Source organism: Bactrocera oleae, chromosome 5, assembly GCF_042242935.1.
Source record: "Bactrocera oleae isolate idBacOlea1 chromosome 5, idBacOlea1, whole genome shotgun sequence".
Classification (NCBI taxonomy): Eukaryota; Metazoa; Arthropoda; class Insecta; order Diptera; family Tephritidae; genus Bactrocera; species Bactrocera oleae.
The window spans coordinates 39627593-39651210 of record NC_091539.1 but is presented as its reverse complement, the minus strand read 5'-3'; the positions used below and the strand labels follow the sequence as shown (position 1 = coordinate 39651210).

Genomic DNA, 23618 nt, shown 5'->3' with positions numbered 1-23618 from the left:
TTTCTTTAGTAAGTCACGAAAGTTTCGCCAAGTATCAGCTATGACAAACATTTAACAAATGATGCCGAAAATATTATGATGTTGTGTCGGCAATATGTTGCCAGTTAATTGTGCAAAACACACTTGTATACCTACAAATATACATATGTGTGCATGTGTGTGTGTGTAGCGGTAGTAGTTTGTGGCACAACGTAAAAGTTAGTGAACGAAAATTGGTTATTAAGTAGATGCCTCAAATGTATAAGTATGGATATGTATATAGGCAAGTGATGGAATAGTTTTATGATACGTGTATGTGTGTTATGTCGCCAAAATTACGTTTCTTATGTAGTCGATACACGTGTATTTCCGTTATGAGCAGGAGAGCAGCTCAAACTAGCAATAACTTCATGAAAGTGGCGTGAGTAGGCGTAAAGAAGCGACAAGTGTTGAGTGCGTGGCAAGAAAAATACAAATATTATAATAGAAAGATATTGAAAATGCAGAAATACAACGAATGTCGACAGTTGATGTTGGTGAATACACTGTTTAATAATACACTCGAATATAAACATAGACCCATTATGCTGTTAGAGTATTAGTGCGCGCCACTCATTGCTTATGCCACACTCCACATATATACAAGTATATATAAGTAATTATCGTGTATGTGCGCATCCGTAACTCTGCTACAAGTGTTTGTATGTGCGATTAAGTTCCTGCCTTGCCGGAAGCAGCTACTTGCACATTATTAATAAACACTTTGCCAAGACAACAACAACAACAAGTAGTAGTAATAAAGTTGGCTTGTGCACAAGTCAGGAAATTGAAACGGCGGAGGATGAGCGAAGTGATAAGATTTTCCCGGTGAATGAACCGAACGTCGAAGCAAACAAATGAAGTGTTGTGCCTACAGTGCGGCGTGATGTGCGAAAATAAATTGCTGTCAAGTTTGTTGGTATATGTAATAATCTTAGTTATGAAGGATGAATTTATATTTTTATATACGTATTATATATGCATGTGGCATACTGGTGTTGTGTAGCGTTTTGATGAATCAATGACAGAAGTGTCATTTGCAGCATTCACGTGTGACAGCTGGAAGCAACTGTCGCTGACAATGAGTGAGGAAGGCATATTTGGGCGCGTGTGATATATACATATACATATCCTGTGCAAGGATACGTATATTTAGACGTGTAAGCATACTATATTAAATATTAACATATATTTGCATAGTATATATTAATATCATGATCTATAAATCTGATTAATTTTTGCTTGACTTCGAAATTATTTCGAATCATCTATATTTTAATGTATATTATTATGCAGTAGGTTAGGAAATATCATTTTAGTAATTATTTTATGTGCTGGAAAACTGGTGCTAGTTTTAAAAATAATGCATTTGGAAAAATAAAAAAGAAAAAACGTTAATTTCGGTTGCACCGAATCTAGAACACAGTAACTTGATTCTGATCGGTCAGTTTGTATGGCAGCTATATGATATAATGATTTGATCAGAACAGATTCTTCCGAAATTGCAGATATCTCGTCAAATTAAAAAATTTTCCATACAAACACTTTACTCCAATAAGTAAGTTTGTATGGCAGCTGCCATGCTCCGACAAATGTGCAGTTTCTTGAGGAGAAAGAACGTGTTCAAAATTTGAAATCGATATTTTAACAGCTGAGGAACTAGTTCACGTATAAACATACAAAGGGACGTGGCTAAATTAACTCAGCTCGTTCAGAGTATCAAAATTCACTCGATCCCTTCTATAATCCCTATTATCGAACGCTAGTCAATTTAGTGAATATCATGCGTTCATATGCAGGCGGATATTTGAGGTTCGGATTTTAATTGTCTAAATACCTATCTTCGTTATTGTTTATTACTTATTACAGTGGTCCTTACGATTTGCCTTGAATGTTATTTATACGTTTTATTTACTGATAATTTAATACAAGATTACACGAAAAAGAGTTTTTCTCAGGTATATACTTCTGGCTTTGGTTGTTTAGAATATTTTAAGTTTAAGTTCTGGACATTAAATTTTACAAAGAGATGTTTCCTGTATTATTATTTTAATTGGTGGTAGCGAAGCAAAAATATTCAAACCAAATGAAATACCCACGAAAAGCTCTATCTAATAGTAATAAGTGCCTCACAATTCCAGAGGCTCCCCTAATAACTTAGTAGCATCTGTTAAAATTTAGTAGTTATTCCACCTAAAAAATATATATTTATTTCTAGACTTGCCAAAGATACCTTGGTGGAAGACATGAAGTCTTACATTTCGTCGCGTTTAAAACTTGATGATATCAGTATCCGTGGGTACTAGTTTGAATAAAATTAGTGCTGTAACAACAAACTGGAAGATCATCTCGTTTTTTATACTCAATTTTAGATTTAAGAACATTTCCAGGTAGATTTTGGATTCAGATGAGTAAATTTCAACGTGAATAGCTGTGAACCTACTCAAAAAACTTTGTTATCGGCTTTATTTCTTTTTTCCCACGTTGTCTCGTTGAACTATTTCACTCTTTGTAAGGAAAATTTGATTTGTCTAACTCAACTGTTTCGATCGAGTATTTTTGTACCTTGGAGTTATTACAACATCTTTTAGGGCATACAGTACGTCTAGAATATATTTATACTTAGTTACAATCCTTATCACCTACATATAGCCGAACATTGCTGCCACACTATAAAATTTTAATTCCTCTGCCATCACTCCACTTTAGCGAGTTCAAAGCTCTCAATAAGCCACTTTCATTCATTCAACTTTGACGAAGCTATTTGCTGCTACCACTTGATATACTTTTCCATTCTCTCAAATCACTTTTGAAGTGGTTACCTGTCTGGAGCACAAATGAAAAATAAGTGGGTGGCAGCTCCGTATCTATCAGAACAAGCACCCATCAATATATATGCACTCAAATATTTTAAGCACAAAATTTATGCACATACATACACACATCTACCATTATTGATAGGCAGTTTGTGCGGTAAATTTATGCGCCACATTTAAGTGCTGGAAATTGGTTCACTGAGGTGAATCTTTGATGAACTTAATGCATGCCAACAGAAGCACCTACCGACAGCGGTAACGGCAGAGGTGGCAACGTCAGCAATAGGTAGTTTGCGTGTGTACTTCGGTTAGTACGTATGGCCTAAGATTAATCAATAGAGTACATTCGTGTGTTTTGTATGTGGCGTTGTGGTTAAAAAGCAATTTTTGTTGAGTGGAAATTCCGTTTGAGTGTCTGCGCCTGTAATAGTCGCAATGAAGCGGAATATTTTTTCGGCTCTTCAAATACAGAATGCGAATCTCTATTTGTATAGCATAAATCAAAAACCTATACATATTTGTCCACACGAGGTAGTGAAATTTTTTGTTATGTGTGTATGTTTATGAGTGGTGATTTTGAATACAAATATAATATAACAAAGATTTTCGTTTTTTATTTTTTTATTTGATTTTAAATTTATATAACGAAATTTTTTGAGGCAATACAGATTTACAATTGATACTTCTAGATAATATATTTACAACGACATTAGAATTGTTATTTTCAATACAAACATGAGACTTTTACATTTGTAACCAGCATCCCATCCATCGATAGTTTTCAGAACTGAAGACGTAGTGCTCGCTTATGTGGTTAGATCTGACTAGTACACATCTTTGGGAGTTTCTTACGCAAAAATGAGCAATGCTACCCTAGTTCTTAAGCAATGAACATATTGCGCACAATAATACTAATAATTTGTATTAATTTTAAGTAACTGTTTCCGGAAAAATAATGCGAAGGTTTGATATTCTATATAAAATAGGCAAGATTTACTTCCATTAGGTTTCTTTTCAAAGGATTTCGGGGATCAATGTTCCTTTCTATAGCCAACACTATTATAATTTTTTTTCAGATCTAAATTTATCGGTTCCATATTTTTTACTAGCACCACACACTTTATAAAGTATATGTACAACACGTATAATAATTTTTTGTTTTCTTAGGGAATAAACAAATACACCCTGGATACTTCTTCAAATTGCTGTAATATTATTAATATCTTAAAAAAATTTGACATGGATTATTGCTTAAGGCAATGACGCTAATTGCTGCCATCCAAAATGACCGATCAAAATTTTTGTAAGGAATGTTATGTTAATGTTTTTTCGGTTTTTAATATCACTTCTTGTTTTGAGAAATCTTAAAAACTTCCCACTATAACTTTTTACAACTTGTCATTAGGCCAGGGCTGAAGCCTTTGAAAATCGTAAAAAGTGCTAAAACTGATGGTAGGATGAAACCTATTTGAGGAGCAAGATTAAATAACAATAATGAAAGAAAAAATAATTTAAAGGCGATTTGAGGTCAGTAAAGGGAAGGGAAAACTACAAGTTTTGTGATAAAAGTAGGTAATAAAAGTAAAACTTTTAAAGATATTCACAATTTATTCACATAACCTCAAAATTAATTTGAAACTTTCAAGTTAACAAGTTTGTGGGTTTAATATTTTTATCTTCTACTAGAAATTTTTTTCGTTCACGATATTTGCGGATTTTGAAGATTTAAAATTTATTGTGGAGGGAGTTTTTAACGGCCCATTCTTAATTTTATACAGTCGTGACTGACGACCTTAATGTACCTTTTTTAACAAAAAAAAAAAATGTATACAAAAAATAGTTATAATTAAAAAAAAAATATTTTTTATTTAAAATTTAACGTATGGTATAACATATCATCATCATAATAGGTCGGCTAGTTATTTTTATAATGAAATACTTTTCTTCGTGTACGCAAATGTTTAAAGGTACTTTTTCGAGCGTAGAAATTTTGAAAATCCATAACTCTAAAATCTTTCAAATCGTCACAATAATTTTCCTCAAAGAGCACTAAAAAAACCATGTTTTGCACGGACGAAGCCTTTGAATGTAAATTTTGGATATTATATACAATAATATTTTATTCTTCTGTTGAATCTCGAAAATTTAGTTAATTCGGTTTGGATCTTATAGTACCCTGAAGGCAAGTAATTTAATTTGACGTTCCATATCCTTTCGCAGAAGAGTAGTAGTGTGTGAATCTGGAAAGTGTCTGTGTGAAACAAGTCTATCATCAATCATATCATATAATTCAGATAATGTAGGTATTCTACAAAATATATACATACATACATACATACTCGTGTAGCATAAAGTCATTTGTGTGCATATTAGTGTGGAAGATTCTCACAGCTTACTTATTTGCTTCCACACTCAGTTAAGCTGTTTTTTTCAAATTTCTAAAAAAATTATTTCTTTTACTTACTTCTTACTTTTCCTTTTTAATTTATTCGATTCCACAGAATTTCTGGCACAAAATTTTGTGGTATTTTAAGTGGTTCTTGTGGAATAGAAGCACAAAAAGGGAAAGGCACACATACGCAAACAAATTGCCGGCGTGTAACCAATTTGTTACTTATGTATTTATAGTTATATACGTATGTGTATGTTTACTATCTGCAGTTTGTGTCAGATTTGTGATTTCTTCAGATCTTCTCTTGTTCTAAGGTCCATAAATAGAGGTTTTTATGTATTCTGTCTGTCTATTGCCTGCAATCGAAGGGTCTACAAGAGCGTCTATGTAGGACTTCATGGAGAGAAAGCATGAGTGGGCACTCAGCCACAAAAACTCTTAACACATGTGTGCAAATCTAGCAGGCATTACAAACACATATATAAACCTACATATAACTGCGTATGTGTGTATTAGGCATGTGCCTGTAAGAGGATACACATGAAAGCACGCATTCAATCTTACTTAGGGCTTTTCTTTTTGTTTTTTTTTTGTTTCATTGTCGACACATTTTTCCGCATATCAACCTTTTCGATGTCTTTTCCAATTGACCTGCAAATGAGTGTGTCAAAGGGAAAAAAGCGAAAAAAAAAACGAAAAAATTCAACAAAAACTGTCAGGCGGCTATTATTGGCTTGGTAATTTTTTTCTTCATTCCTTGCTTTGTTCTAACTGTTTGTTATGGGCATGTGTGGGCATGTGTGCATACGTGACACTCTCGCTTTCACATGCTCACTAAAAATTAATTACACGCACGTTATTAATTGGTATGTGCTAATAGGATAATGTATTGCTTGAATAATTCTTATGCTTATTTTCATATCAGTACAAAAATGTTACGCCATAGATCCCGTTCTATTAATTTAAGCGCATTAGAAGCTGATATGGAGATATGGGCAAATTAATTCTTTTGTTTTTTCTATTTTTTGTTGCATGAGCAAATAGCTATAAAATCACTAGCTTAACGAAATTGCATGCTTGAATTTATTGCGATATTTATATTTGGATTATTCTGTATATAAGTACCATCTGTATATATATACAAGTATATGAATATATGTATGTACGTATATATAGCAAATATATATATATATATATATATTAATTTGTATGTGTTAATTCTGTGTGTCATATACTTATCTGTTGAAGCAAAAACGCTTTAATATTCATAATTTTTCCAATCAAGAATGAATATCCTACTTTTTCACATATTTTTTGGTTTTTAATAATTGGCCGATAAATAACTTGATAATTAATATTATATAGAATATTGAAAACTTTATGGTAATTGAATTAAACGCTGTATAAATCATCATTTTAAATTTTTAACAAAATTTTATTTTACTTACTTTTAGAATTTTTTATAGGTGCTGATTGCTCTTGCAATTTCGTTAGTTGTTATCAGAGGAGATAAGGAATAATCATATTCATGTATAGATACAAATAGGTCGTATATTGCTTTAGACAAATTTAGCAAACCAATAATTGTGCAGGCAGGTTGTGTATAGTACTAAGTAGCCATAGCCAAACCGTCAGTGAGATAACAAGTACCTTAGATCACGACAGAGAATTACTACGAAGCATGTTTGAAATATAATTATCTCTGCTCTGTACAATTTTTCAGTTGTGTATTTTCTGAGGTGAAGCTTAAGAATCACTATATATTAAATAGCTAGGGCAATAAATAAGGGAAGTCTGGCTTAAAAAGGAGATTAAATTATGGTCTGATATTATTCCCGATATAGCAACCAAAGTGTAGGTCTTTTCAAAATATAAGGTGTTATATTCGTGACAGTTCAGTTGTTAAAGGGTTAGTAGTAGCCTCCGTTTGCTATTTAAAAGCTAAAATTTTATAAATCTTTTTACTAAGCTAGTTTGGGATGATTGGAATAAATTCGGGGTGTCCTTACTAAAAAGACTAGATCACTTCCGTTGCATACCAATTCCAATTTCAGGAATGACTAGATTTTAATTTGGCACAAGAGTATGATCATTTATAAGTTGTTCGCTTAAGGGTGCACCTAGTGCGACGGCCTAAAGAAGGCCAATTTTTTTAATATAAAGAAAAGAAAAATTGCTATATCAAAACTTTAAGAGCATATTTATACATATTTTAAGAATACACAGTAAAGCTTTTTAACGGGAAAAAAATTAAAATTTTTCGAGTTATACGTGATTTTTGACAGCGTTAAAAAAAATATCCTCCACTGCTGCTGTGATTCCGTGAATGAAACCAAAAAAAGTCCCTTGTCCGTACAATGGCTTAAGGTCGAAAAAAAAATCCAAAAATTACAAAATGGCGGTATTTAAAAAAATTTAATTTTACCCAAAAATGTTGGTCGTTTTGGTCTGCCAAAACTCGAATTGTGGTCAGATCTGGTAGGTCATTGTATGGAGAACAATGTATATATACGGAACCTTAAAGAAATATCTAATAGTGATCGGCTCATTTGTCTCCTAGTAATCACTGCAGAAAATTCGAAATATGCTGTATCGAAAAAAACATGTTCAAAGATAAACTGATGGAGCTGATTGAATTGAGCGACTACACTTAAGAAGGATGTAACTCAAAAACTATTTGAGAATTTTTTTATTAGGAAGGCTTAGGCTTGCAATCCCTCTATATCTGAACTTCCTACAAAACACGCACTGATACACACAATATATGTAGTCACATGTTTGTCAGACAAATTTTGAATCGCACACCAAAAATTGTCTAACGTGAACTCTTTTTCTGATCGACACGAAAATACAAACAATTATATTAACGATTGATGCTCCAGAGTTGCGTAAATGCAACAAGACGTCGCGGCATTCCTATCAGCCAAAAAATATGAATAAATTAATATACATTTTTCAAGACTAGCTAAAAGCCTCTCTATGGATTTCACTCAAATAAAAATTTATTTCCGCAAAAACGGTAAAAATGGGCACGGCAAATAAAATTTTTAAAAAGGAGACGCTGCGTATACGCTTAAAGTTCCATCCATCCCATTCATCTCAAAAGGGCTGCCTGCTCAAGATTTTTCATCAAACTGTCACTCTTTGCGATTATGTTAGCTCGCTACAACCTCGTAAAATTTTCCTATAAAAATTTGATCAGTTTTGTTTCTAAATTCCAAGTTGAGAAATGGGTTTTGTTGATGCTCTTTTGTAATTAATTGTTTAAAATAAATCTAGCGTTAAAAGGCGTCCACGGCCAAAATAGAAATACTGATCAAGATATTATATTTTTTTCATAAACCTTAGATGTGGTGGAGCACATGAAAACTAGGTGTTGTGTACTCAAATAAAGATGTACGATGAAAAAATTTAATAAATATAGACATATATAAAAAAAATTATTTTTATAATTTATTTGATTAACGACTATAATTTATTGAACTAATTGCTCAACGGAGTTACGCCTATCAGCAAGGCGTATGAGCACTAAAAATTAAAAGTAGATATCAATATATTTAATCATGCATGAAGCGAATAAATAAGGTTATAAATTAAATCTATTTTTTTTATTAACCTTTCAACTCTTCTAATGTTAATGAGACAGTAAATTGTCAATTGTATTATCTTCGGCTCCCAGCAAAAATAAATAACATTTTCATGCCATACCAAATTTCGGACCAAAGGAATTATTTTGAGCCAAACTCTACAAATTACAACTGGGTACTAGGCCTGTGAGCAAAAAGTAAAGCCATAAACAAACTTGCACAAATAAATCCACTAAGGAATTTCTTTTTTGCTGCATCGAATTCCGAATAATGCCATAAATTATCGACTGCGAACTGTTTGAACAAGCCGAACTGAAATAAAACTACTACCACACTGGTCACTTGTGCATACAAAGCCATTATTATTATTATTATTATTAATATGGTGGACAACATACCGTAACGCAAGCACATTGTGCCAACATAACCGAGGATGTAACACACATAAATACCATAAACGATGATAACTCATTTTTATGCGCACAGTCCACACTCGTACAATCGAATATATATGTACATACATATATGTACGTCTAGGTGCGGGTGCGCGTATCTACAAGCGGACAGTGCTATTAATTAATTTATGACACATAAAACAGCAGCTTACACTCCCACTCTACACACACATATACTCATAGCCACTATTAAATGTTGGTATTTATGTTTTTGCAAGTTCGTCCCATAAAGGCTTAACTGTGTTTAGTTGGTCATTTTGGTATTTAATACTTGTGGGTGTTTTTGCTGATGCTTCACTGAAATTAACAGCAATTTGTGATAACGGTTTTTTAGTTAAAGTGCGCTTGTATGTGCCTCTTTAGCGTTAATTATGATGGGGCGCTTATGCCATATAAATCTTTTAATATCTCAAGGTTTTATTTGTTTGTCTTTCGATAGGATTTGTGAAATTTATAAAATATAAATAATTTATTCATCGTTTATAGTTTATTTAAACGATCACTTATTTACTTCATATAATTGTTTGAATACATAATTTCTTATATTTTCAATAAAGGCATTTTTTTCGCAACCATATTCTGTAAATAACGCATATCAAACTAACGCTATCTAGTAAGCTACTTAAGATTTTCATTGCAGTTTTTATTTATGTAAACAATGTACTGCTAATTTTTTCAGCAAAAAAAGAAAGCTTGCTTATAAGTGCGCGCTGTGGAAAAAATTCATGTCAACTTAAAACATAAACATTGTACTTGCAAATACTTTTTAGATTAAGATCATCGCCTTCTGTTTAAGATAGCACTAGTCTCTAGAAACACTTCGCTGGTCAAACATCGTTCAAAAATAAGATTCCAAAGGTCGAGCCAGTAGCCGCCTTTTTGTATCTGAATTTCAATATAAATTTTTGGGAGTACATATTAAATAAAGCCTGAAAGAGATAAACTCAGTTGCTTGATTTATTAATTTCTCTTTCTTTGTTTCTAGAATAAATTGTCAAAGTTGAGTCCTTTTAAGAGCTTTAGACTGCCATAATCCATTTATATTCAATTATATGCGTTGTTGAGAAATTGGTGTTAACGGACCCAAGCTAAAGAAATATTACAATAATACCGTACAATTATCGAAAAAGAATACGCTCCTCAAAATTTTCGTGTCAAAAACATATTTATCCATATATCTTCTCAATAGATAGAATATGTTGACTTAGCCACACTCAGTGTGACTTCTAAAAAAGAAGACGATTTTTGGGAAATAAAAAAAAAAACAAAAAACCAACACTACGCTATCAATTGTTTTAAATTATTTTATATTTATACATGTTTTAAAAATACTAATAATACAATAACATTTTTGAAGAAAAAAGTTAAGCATAAATAAAGATAAAGAAAAAGTTTCTCCACTGCTGCAATGTTTCCGGCCTTCTCCGTGTATGAAACATTAAAAAAAGTTCTCTATTAAAGGTTGAAAAAATCAAAAGTTAAATTCAAAAGATTTAGTTGTAAATAAAACGTCTTTAAGGATAAGCTGTTGGTGCTCATTCAACTGATTTATTATAGAATGCTGTACCTTAAAACTATGTGAAGTGGCGATTTAAAATTTTTATATTATATTATATTACATTCATTTTTAAAGGTGTAAACTTTTGAAATATAAAAAAAAGCCGATTTGTCTAATTTTGCCCTAGGTGTGGCCTTTAAAAAAGTTAAGTTATTACGCAGCTCCATTAGTCTTTTTTAAGGACTTCCTATAAAATTGGTCAAATCTTCTTTTAATAAATCTTTACTTGTAATAGCATCTCATACCGCACGATTCACATTATTACATTTTTGAACAAAAATTATAGCCAAATGTCGTTGGGATTGCTGTAACTTGCCGTAGTTCATGGTTACACTTATCTATATTTATAGTTACTCTTGTGCTTGTATATATATTTTTATGAAAATAAACTCTCTTATCTTCTACTCTGGGTCATCTAATTTCATTTATACTTAGAATTTTCTTTGCCGTGGTGAGTTTAATTTTGTTAGTCTTTTAGCTGCCTAGAAATGCCTGCGCTCACCACTAACTAAATATTGCTTCCCTGCTCTAATAGCAGAATAAATAATTTTATTTTACCGCTCTTGATGCTGCAAATGCCGAAATTCTTATCTAAATAATTTCACACAATTACTGAGGTTTCTTTATTATTAATAATATTTTTTTTTTGCCCACATACTATTTATGCATCGATATCTTTTCTCAGTATGCAAATGCAAATTTTATGTATTTCTTCTACTATTTGTATGGTCCATTATTTATTGAAGAAGTTGCAAATTGAATTTTGCGTATGGAAATGTTGCGGTTGAATAATAAAATTTTTGTCTTTATTGCCACTGTGTTTGTGCTGGAATTAAAGTATGCCTTTGCGTGTACGTAACATTGTAAAAAGGCAAATTTACATGCCGAAATTTACTCACTTAAGTATGTGCTTTTTAGTAGTGGGTGGCAGAAATAAACAGACATCTTCACTTGCATTCCTTGTGGTCGTCTGCTGCTTGCGGTAAATTATTCAATTAACATCTTTTAAGATTTGTGTGTGTGTATTTATTTGTAATAAATTCATTCATTCATGCTGCAATTTTGAAGATATTTTCAGGATGTTTGGTTTAAATTAAGATAAATTACAATTTTAGACTATAAATCAATTAAGTGAAGCAAATTGCAAGTGGTAATAAATTAATGGGAAATTTAGTATCCGTTTAGGCAGTAGCTCAGTATTTTGTAGTAACATGTGTGGGTTGCTTAATTAAATTCGTTAAACAACTTTATGCTTTTTATAGAAAAATAAACAATAAAATCAATATATAGCAGCAATACATATTTCTAAAAAGTTTTGTATTACTTATCCATCAATGTCATTCTTTTACAAAATGCTGAAGAAGAAGTAAAATTTAGTTTTGGTTTTAAAAATATAAACTTTTAATTTAGCTGGGGACAAAGCATTTAGATTATATTAGCCTCTGACCAATTATAATTTTGTAGATGTAATAACTTTACAAATAGCTCACTGGAAGTTGATTTTTTTGCTGTTGTTAATCTTACTTCAAAAAGTGCAGCCTATCTGTATCTGTTAAAACTGTTTTCTTCAGTTTGAGCCTGAAATAAAATGTTCCATCATGTTTTGCTGTGATTGGTAAAAATCAGTAATATTTTATGAAACTTTCTCAACTAATTATTCATTTTAAATTGTGCTTAATAACATCAAGCAAGGAATTGATCCCTTTTGAACTTACTCACACCTAAGATTCATCAGAAAATTCGTCTGCTTTACGAAACCTCTCAAACTAACCGAAAAATTTAATAGCTAGAACAATAATGTGTTTTTTCATCAGCGATGTTTATTTGTCATAAAGATGTCTGGAATCCGATCGTGAAATATTACAGAATACACAATAGACAATAAGAGAAGAGAGAGGGAACAAAATTTAATACGACAATTTTGAACAAAAATCGTGGAACTAGGCTAGTAGAATGGATAGTAGGAAAACGCTAGCAAGATGTAAAAAATAAGTTTAAAAAGAGAAGAGTTATAACTAACTAGCTCACGCTCGGAGGTGACACCAAACTCAGTTTAATTTCTGAAATTTGTGGTCAAAGTTTAAAATAAATGTTAGCTTTAATTACTATACAATTTATTGTAATATTTATTTTATTCATATAGATATAATCAATATTGCTGTAGCTTAGTGAATTAATTTAATTCTGTAATAAAAATATAACTTCGCCGTCACTCTTTAATATTCTCACTGAACGTTCAGTTGCTTGGCAGGAAGCTTATGAAATTTTATTTCCATAGAAATCATTTGAAAAGCCTTTAGCATTTACCAATAGTCCAATAGTGTGCCAAAAATAACACTTTGTCCTTGACACAGTTCACTATCTAAAAAAAAGATTAAAAATGAATCCCCAACATCCGTTAAACTGCAACAAATGTCAACCATATTTACTTATTCCACAATTTTTCCCCTAATAGATAGCTCACACAAAAAAATTACGAATTCGAATACATCAAAATGTTGAAGTAGAAAAGCAGAAACGGAAATGCAGGGAACAAAAAAAAATATTTCATGAACAAAGTTGGCTGAATATTGTTGTTTTGGTTATTTATCGATGTGTGTGACATAACTGTGTATGTCGCTGGCTATGTGTTTGCTTGTGCATATTTCACTCACCTAATTTGAAATTTTGACATTTTGTTGCACCGTGTTTTCCAACAATTCGCATTTTGTAGCAAGTACGACTTGTCTCTTTTTTATTTTCATTTATTTTTCTGTTACCACTATTATTAATATTATTATTTTTTTGCTGTGTGAGTTTGCTTCGATGCTGGGTGAATTTTTTTTAACTGTTGTGTGATTTTTGCTGCTCCTTTTTAAAGGCTATGTCGTTTTTATTAAATTTTGCTTTTGAGGCTTCTGGCGTTGATGCTACAGAATGAAAATTTATATGTATATGATAGTTTATTTTATTCATATATGAATGTATTCAGGTATACATGGATTTAAAACCTAAATATATACCTGTGTTAGTTAAAACCTCACTATTTTTTGGCGTTGTGTTCCTAAATAAACAAATGAAAGTCTCTTGTTTGTATCCAATCGTAATAATTATAATGAAAGTATATATAAAGTACAATACAATCACTATATATACATACTTATTACAACACTCACCCGAAACCCGAAATCTGTGAAATTTCACCCTAACTGTAGTTCCATTTGGTTCTTAATCGTCGAATTCTGAGGAAATTTTGGTTGACTTTTGAACGTAGGTTTTTGGTTTGACGTAGAAAGAGAAATTGCAGACAATTTAAGTGCTTTAGCCATCCAGTGCAACTGTTTTTAAAGATATTGATAGTATCGTACCGTTAATAAAGAATTAATGAATATAATTATACACTTAATGCCATGAAGTTGTAACACCTAGAAGGAATGTTATAAAAAAAAATATATAACATAACTGATCAGTGTGACGAGTTTAGTTTATTTAACTATCTCCGTGTTATTGTTGTTGTAGCGGGTAGTTAATCCTCGCTTTGGTGGTACGATTCCAGTTGGTTACCATCGAAGTCATCTATGCGTATGTGAGGATGGAAATTCTCTCTGGTGTTTCCGGAAGTATCAAAATATGGAAGTTAAACAGTAGCGGGAAGAGGACATCACCCTGCGAAGTCTCCTGTTTAATTCTTCTAAACTAGCGGAAATCGGGAGGTGGCTTCAAATGTCTGCACTACTGTGGAACGGAAAGCTATCGGGTGATGAGACTTCCCTGGGTTGACGGGTTTTTAGTAGGAGTACCACTTTCCGACTTTCCACACATCGGGTATATGAAAAGTGCTCAGCGTTAGGTTGAAGTCCTTAGTTGTGAATTTTTCTCTTGTCAAGCCTAGATAGTTTTGCATCAATTTTCGTCATAGGTAAAAATAGTAAGTGGTGCGCAGTCTTTTGACATTTTGCGCAGCCGGGTAACACACCTTTTGGCCCTGTTGGTAGAAAAGTGCACTGTAAACATCGAATTGAATTTCAACCAATTCGTCGTAATGGGATTGGACAAGGAATTGACAAATATCTGTATACATATGACGGTCCTTATAATGTCTAATTTTCTACTCAAAGTTTGTCTCTGGTTTTGAGGACCATTTTAAGATTAATTTCAGATACACATAGCCAATAAAGTCTGCGTTCAGCCAACACATTTTTTAAGTGAAGTAAAAACACAATGTAAATAAGTAATTCAGTTCAAATTTTCCACATGTATTTCTTCTTTATATTTTTAAATTCAAAATGCAAAAACAAAAATGTATATTCCTATTTTCATTTTTGTGAGAACGGGATTTTAGTGTAAGAAGAAGTAAGCCATTAAGTCTGCGTTCAGCTTTGAAATTAGTTACAAAAGTATTAAAAATGGTAAAGAAAAATTAAATTCAATATTTTGTTGGAAAACCTCGCTCAATCGATTTGGCATTGATCTTACCAATTTATCTGTTCAAGCTAACCCACACCACCAGCCGCCATGCAACTCCACACCATCATTCCGCCAACCCCGTGCTTAACTGTACCAACAAGATTTTGCTTTTCAAGGGCGGTTCCTGACTTGCGCCACACAATTTGTCGACCTTTTATGCCAAAAATGCAAAATTTACTTTCATCCGAAAATATTACTTGTCCCCAGAATTCCGGCGACTTATTTACATAATTATGAGCAAATTCAATGCGCTTTCCAATTCAAGCTAACTGAACGCAGACTTAATGGTTCATATGTTTACTTGTTCTTACAATAAAATCCCGTTATCACAAAAATGAAAATAGGAATATACATTTTTGTTTTTGCATTTTGAATTTAAGAATATAAAGAAGAAATATATGTGGAAAATTTGAACTGAATTACCTATTTACATTGTGTTTATACTTCACTTAAAAAATAGTGTCGGGCTGTGTGTATATGTGATTAAATATGTATGTAGTTGTAATTTTCTTCACTATCATATATTCTCAATATAACTGAGATTAAAAACAAAATCAGTTCATGACTAGAGAGCGTTTTCGTTATTTTTTTTTTTAAATGCGGCTTCAACCCCCCAACATCCGTCCCTATACTACTAACGAACATCTTTAAAATTTTCTAATCGAATTTTTGTAGAACTTTCTAATAATCTTTCTAATATCTACTACTACTCAGAGATGTCTCAGTTCTATAGATTTTTCTTATCTAAGTCCTATAGCCCTTGCCAAAAATAAATGTATAAATCTACAGTTTGATTCTTGCAACAAAAACATATTGATAAATATTTGGATATGCGCCTAGAAGTATGTAATACGTTTTATAAGGATATTTATATTCCTACAATATATTGTGCTTGCCTTCGCCTTTTTTTGTTTTTTAGTCTCATAAGGTGCTTAAGCATTCTTAATGTACTGAATTATTATCGTAAGTACGTAAACCATTCATTCTATTTTCTTACAAATTTTACTGCTTGCATAATCATAGGCGGTACGAACGTGCCATTGGCACAAATTTGTTTTCACATATTTTATTTGTTCGCTAACGCCAGTAATAACAATGGAATGTGAAATTGAAACAAGGAAAGTAAATTTAGATCTTTTTATTTGCCATCGAATTTTAAAATTCAATGCGACAATCTCATTTGACGTCCAAGCGAATTGTTGCCCATTGTTTGCGCTCCAATAAAATGCAAATTGTTTGACAATAGCAGAAATTTGCATTCAAAGCATTTGCGAACCCTTTACGTTATCATTACACTTGTAGAAAAGTATGCAAATAGAAAATTGCTTGCGTTTAAATAGTTTTTGCAAAAAAATCTTTTTTCTCATAAAAATACTTGCGAACTGATTTGCATACAAGTATATTAAGAAATTATTATTTTTTTTACTATATTTATAAATTTTCTTTATGGTTTCTTCTAATTTTATACCTACTGGCTAAGAGGGCCGGTAACTTTGCAACTTATAATTCAATATTTCTGATATCCAGAAGTAACTTCGCCTAAAGTAGCTTGCATATATTTTTATAGGGATTTCCAATAGGGATGATATGATTTCTAAGTGTTGTTTCGACCATTTGAATGAACATGATCTGTAACTTTTTTTTCATTGTATTCATTAATGTTTACAATTTCATCATGGAAAGATAAATTATTTATTATCAAAAGAATCGTTTTCCAATAGCAACTTTCGTACGCTTTTGCCATTTTATGGTCGTAATAATCATCCACCTGTGCTCGCTATTCGTCGATTCTAGTGCGAAGAAAATCCACAAATTATTCATGAATAACCATTACATTTATCTAAAGTGGCAGTTTGGTAAGGTTTTCGGTCTGGTGGAATCATCGGTCTGTACTTCTTTGGAAATGAAGCTGGTGACACCGTTACTGTCAATGGAGAGCGATAGATGATAACCAGCTTTTTATGGCTGCAATTGAAAGAAGTTGATCTTGACAACATCTGGTTGCAACAATATGGAGCTACGGGCCACACAGCACGTGCAACAACCGAGTTCGGAGATTCAATAATTTTAAGAAATTATGACAATGAATGTCCTCCAAGAAGTTGTGATTTAACATCATTAGACTAATTCTTGCGGATTTATTTGATATTTGAAGTCCTTGGCTTTAGAAGTTAATATTGACCATGCTATTCATGACATACGATTTAATCTAGCAGAAAAAGTACTAGAAAATTGGGTTCCTCGAATTCGTTCCTGCAAAAGAAGTCGTGGAGGTCATTTGATGTTATATTCAGAACTTAATTGTATCGACTGTACTTCATACTAAATAAAAAACATTTGAATTTCCCTAACAGTTAGTGTTTTTTTTTTTTTTTGAAAAAAATGGAAATTGGAAAACCCTATACATACCGCAGCAGTTTAATTATCTTTCCATCTTATTTTCGCCATTAATTAAAAGTTTTGGAAACATTTTTTACTTTTATATACATATATGGTGTACATAAAGATACACATACGCATTTATATGCTCATTTACTCTGCTTCCAAATTTGCGCTCCGCAATTTTAATCTGCCGATAATTACATTTCGCAGATTTACTTTATGGTACTTAATTCTTCACATTTTTTGTAGTTGCTCCAGCTTTTACTATAAGACACTCGTTAACATGTTGGCCAAGCACTCACACATTTGCTTTTTTATAACTCGAATGTACACTTTCTGCAAGCTTTTCTTCTGCGCTGGCATTACTTTGGTAGAACGTCATCAGCAGTGAATGCAATTAAATTTTCAATCGAGTGAAACAATGTAATCTGCACTTGTAATCAAATCCAAGTGACTCCGCCCATACGAATGTTACCTACATTTTGGCGAACAACGATTTCAAATTGTGGTTAAAGAGCTGCAAAAAGAAAAAAAGGCAAAAAAAAAAAAACAAAAATAAAAGGCAACCAAATGCACACATCAAATGCCAACTTTTTATGTATGTATGTATATATACATATACGTACACATGTGCACGACATATCTACATGTTTTCCACAACTCCATCTCTTTCCTATTTTCCACACCGCGACTTGTGTGTGACTGTGGAAATGAGTAGAAAAGTTACAATAAGTTGATGGAACGAACTTTTTTTTGAGAAGTTTTCGTTGTGAAGTGCTATGAAAATATTCAACGGTAATTATATGGAATATGTACTCGTATGTATTATAGAATAAGTTCATCAACGTAGAGAAAATACAAGCAGAGTAGTGTTTTTTGTATTTTCTCTTGTTTCCCACTTCTACTGTAACTTATAACGTTGTGCTACTAAAACGTACTTGCTGACAGTACTCGTTACAATTTCAGAAGTCCAATATTAGATGGTATGCATAGTGTGGATGATCTCGGCTAAATGTTTTTCCTCCTTTCTGATATATAAAACAAAGCTTTGTAATTGTGAATCAAATTGATTACCGAAATATTTAATTTTATATATATTTTCACTTTTCTTTCAATTTATATTTTTTTCATAAGTTCGAAGTTCAAGATATTTATAACAAGTACTCGTTGTAAAGTATCAGCAGTTATATATATTGTATATGCTTCGGACGATTCAACCAAAAAGTCTCTGTTTTTTGTTTCGCAAAACGAATCCTTTTTCATTTTCGGCTTTTTAATTCAGGAAAGGCCTTCTTACTTTCCAATATTTGAAGCAAAAATTCTAGGAACTCGAAATTGTCCGCGTTGACTTTAAACTTTACATATTCCCACAGGAAAAAGTCTTATGTGATATCACAACACAATCTTGGTGAATGTGAATATATCTGCTCCTAAACCGTTGTTTTTTCTGCATGAAATAGCAGCTTATACATCTCTTCCATGTTCCTTTTCGCCTCTGAGCCAGAAATGGGCCTCATCGCTGAACAAAATTTGGATCTTAAGATCTTCTTGGAATTTTTCAAGAGTCCATAGAGCGAAGCGACTTGGGAAGGTCAAGCGGCTTCAATTCTTGCACAAGCTGTATTTTGTATGCTTTCAATTTAAGATCTCGACGTAAAATGCGCCAAGTCGTTATACGTCAGTCCGAGTTGCTGCAAACGGCGCCGAATCGACTCTCCACGGTCTTCGTGTACACTTTCAGCTACAGCCGCTATATATTCTTCACTACGTACTGAATTTGGTATATTTAGTTGAATATTATCCAATAATGAATGCTGGCTCTCAAAATGAATGGAAAACGTGGTTCAGACGTAAGTCTTTCCACGATGAAATGCCAAGCAATACTGAACAAAAATAACATGACAGATTGACACGAATCACGCGTGTTTTTCTAAAAAAGGCTTTTGAAAAAGGATCACTCGTTAGTTTACAGCAGCAGTAGCTTAGAAAAAAGAGACTTAGGTTACCAAAATACATACGAGTTTAGGTTGTGATTTAATATTATACATCTTAATGCACCATTTCTATATGATTTCATAGTTATGTATTGCGGAGAGTGATCAAATTACAAATTTTATTTCCCATAAAAGAATTATATATAGATATAGAAGAATGTTATGATTCAGCAAACTATCTTTAAGAGGCATAATATCCTCCAGCGAACTGCTGTTTGAACTGATATTGAGAGTACAGGTCAATATATTCCCTCTGGGGCTGCATATGCAAAAAAATTATTGTTATTTTTATGAAAGATTGTTGCGAATTTAAAATAATAGTTTTACCGCGCTCTAAACAGGAGCGCACGTCAATCGGTTTAAATCAATGTTTGACCCAAATCACTTACCACCAAGTTATTTCTGTATTTTTAAAATTGTTTGAAAATTACTCTCATTACTCGTTAACGTAATTTGAATGATGGTAAAATTTTATATACGAGTACATACTTTTTATTGTAGTATTATGCTAAATTTTGAAATACACATAAGTATGTATAAATATATAAAGGTACAAGTCCATCACATACCTCAATTAACTATTCAAAATATCAGAGAATACCTTGCAGCTAAGCAACACGACGCAAAAACAATTTCATCAGCGTTATATATTTCGCGTGGCTATTACCAAACTACAAATACAAACGAAAAAGTGAAATTAAATCCAACTAAAGTTGGGCACTTTTCCGCTTTGTAATACCGCAATTACACGTGTTTGGTGATGTGGACGCGGATGTACTGAACAACAAACATAAACGATTATATATGTATATGTATTATACATGCAGAAGTAAGGTGTGTGTTTACTCGCAGCAAAAAGTTAAATGGAAATCAATTTGGAATTCATTTAATTTTCGGAAAATTTCGTGGTCAAAGCACCAAATGCTCCGACGATTGTCATGGTGACGGCAGAGAGTGTGTGATATTGAATGTGTTAGACGGTGCATGAAAGAGATTTAATGCGGTGACAGTGACCGCGACCAGCGCTTATTTGACTAGCGTTGACTTTTGTTGTTTGTCATCATTTATACTCGGATATACATACAGAGATAGTTTGGTAGTCGAATCGATTCTGCGGCGATTGCACTGCGGCGTGCCATGCAAAGGAAATGCTGTGGTTGACGATACATTCTCCTAAATACTGCTGATTATATGATTTATTCGAATATGATGATTTTTATAAAAACATATACTTATATACCTATTTTAATATATATATTCTTACAAATATATAGCCCATATTTATCAAATTTTTTGATACCGAATTTTGAAAGCTCACCACCCCCTCACCCCTGCGATCCCTTGCACCAAATAACTTCTGTATCTTAATTTAGTTTTTTAGATTACGCCTATCTGCAATACCAGTCGTCTTTTGGTGCCAAGGAATATCTTGTACCAATTTTCCTTTAGATTTTTTGTCAATCATGCTGCAGATAATATCTTTTAGCCAGGATATTTTTAGGTTTAATCAACTGGGAACGCCGGAGTTACTGCAGCAGTCGAGTACCCTCTTTATTGGCGTCATCGGGGATCGCGTGTAACTCGAAAAATGTGTAATTATACCCAGAACATTAAGTTTGGCACGATTTTTGTAGCACTCAAGAAGAAACTTCGAAGACGCTATAAAATGTCTATATAAATTATCAGCGAGTTGGTTTAGTCTGTTTGCGGCGAACTAGTGCCTGAGTTTTTAAAATATCGTCTTGAAATTTACACACGTAATTTTTTTACCAAGAAGCTCGAATCGGATCGGCATATAACTGCAATATGGGATAAATGATTAGAATGAGGTCCTTGTAAGGACAAACTTTTAATTTGACGAGATATCTTCATAAAATTTGGCATAGATTATTAATCAAGGCATGCTATCATTTAAACTGACCGATCAATATCAAGAAAAAGATCTTTTCATAACCTTTTTTGCTATAAAAAGAGCATCTGTGACGGGTAGTGTAGCTTTGGTGCAGAACTTAACGTTTTTTTAAAATTTTATATAATTTTCTAAAAGAAACTTTAGTTCATTCCATACAAGATTTTTGACATCTGTAATTAACTGTCAACTATTTATACGGACCAAATAAATATCGCAATTTGTCCAATTTTTAGCTTAAATAAATACAAGTTAATGAAAGTTTCTAAAATATTCCCTTAAGTAACTTAATTATAAAGTTTTTATCATATCATACAAACTCATCAAGAATCAAAACAAGCGTTTAGGCTTTTTTATTTTTTGAATTTCGTAACAATTTTTTACATTCTTTACATGCATCAAAGTTTATTTTTGCACCTTCGGTGCATAGTTATTCTCATGTGCATCAGGCAACCAGAAATTTGGTTATCTACGGAACTACGGTTATATACAAATTGGGCACAACCGCACAGGCGAACTTAAGCTATTTACGCACACATACATTAGTATGTATATATGTACATACTTATATGGGAACGCATGACCACAACTTGATTTTTGAGTAGTTTACATTGAAGCGGAGTGCAAAAGTTAAAAGTGTGGCTACTACAAATGAACAACTAACCCACAAGGCAAGTAAGTTGAGCAAATGCTGTAGTTGACTTTGCAATTAACTTCATGTAAGTTTTATCAATATTTACAACTTCGCATGAATATGTGTGAGTAATATGCACATCCATTTGGTTACGCATTGCTATGGGTATAATTTGACGCCCGAGAGATGTTTCTTTATAAATGTGTGACTGAAGTCAAACCTTTGGTTTATCTTAGAAACTAGCTTTGAAATCAAAACTATTTGCAATTTTCTGAGGTTCGGTTTCAGTTCCCCCAAATTATACTTTCTCATCAAAATAGTCAACCACTATTTCTACAAATCATTTAGGATCCATCTATATTTTTAGGCTTAAACTGCCCTTGAAAAATTCTTCAAAACCTTTGAGACAAGAAGTTGATTATGCAGTGCGTTCAAAAAATGATGTTTTCGTTTTCTAAAGTGTATGTAGCGTTTATGGAGAAAAATTTTTTCATTATAGAAAATATATTTTTGCTGTTGTTATAGCTGAGATCTATTCAATATTTGCTCCAACCTTCCGTGTTGTCTCTTGTAGCCTGACATCTTTGAAGGCAACTTGCAATTAGATTTTCCGCATATTCCATAGAAAGGGACCTCCAGGTATTTGGAGTAGCCGAATCAAATATTTTGTTGACGTTAAACGTTTTCTTGACATTTTGACTTTTATTAAGGCCCAATCATTGTTTATGTTATTGGCGTCTGTTGACTGTGATGGCCTAACTAAAGTACCAATATGATCTTCTTGTTTCCATTGAGTACAAAGTCTGCTCCTATGTATGCAGTATCCAATCATGATTATTTTTGCCGTAAGGCATTTCAGCTGATTTTAGTAAACCTATTTCATACAATTCTATCATTCGTTCAAGTTTTCTATGAAGCACCTCGAAACCACAAATTCAGGACCAGAGAACCAGCCATAAACATATGCCTTTTGGGGGTGCTTAAGGCTTGTTAGAATAAACATTTGTCTGTTTCTTAGCATAACATGCTTCAAAGAGTTGAACAATATAAAAGTTGACTCATCTGTAACTTTTACATTGCTCTAGTCACAGTTGATGTTTTCCAGCGCCCAATGCAACCTTTTTTTAACGTGTGGTTTTGAAAGTAAGGATTTGATTACAGTACTGCTGCGTTTGTTGCCATATCTCTGAAGTCTTTCCCTTATTGTATTTAGAGATACATATGTGTATATAGTCTCTTTTTAAACAAAATTTTTTCAACATTGGTTTCTTCTCAAAAAGGAGAACAATAGCTTTGTGCGCACTCTAAGATGTCACGTGATTCCCCCTATTTTGGGCTTGTCATCTACATTTTTAAATAGTTTCTTCATAATGATCAGACCATCTTTTCACAAATGTACAATTCGTATTTAAATACTTTGCAGTTTT

General features: G+C 32.4%; 1 protein-coding gene across 2 annotated transcripts in view; it reads left to right on the top strand.

Moving 5' to 3' along the window:
• Positions 1–23618, top strand: part of dpr8 (defective proboscis extension response 8) — a 365949-nt gene that overhangs the window by 156920 nt on the left and 185411 nt on the right. The gene's annotated exons all lie outside the window — the stretch shown is intronic.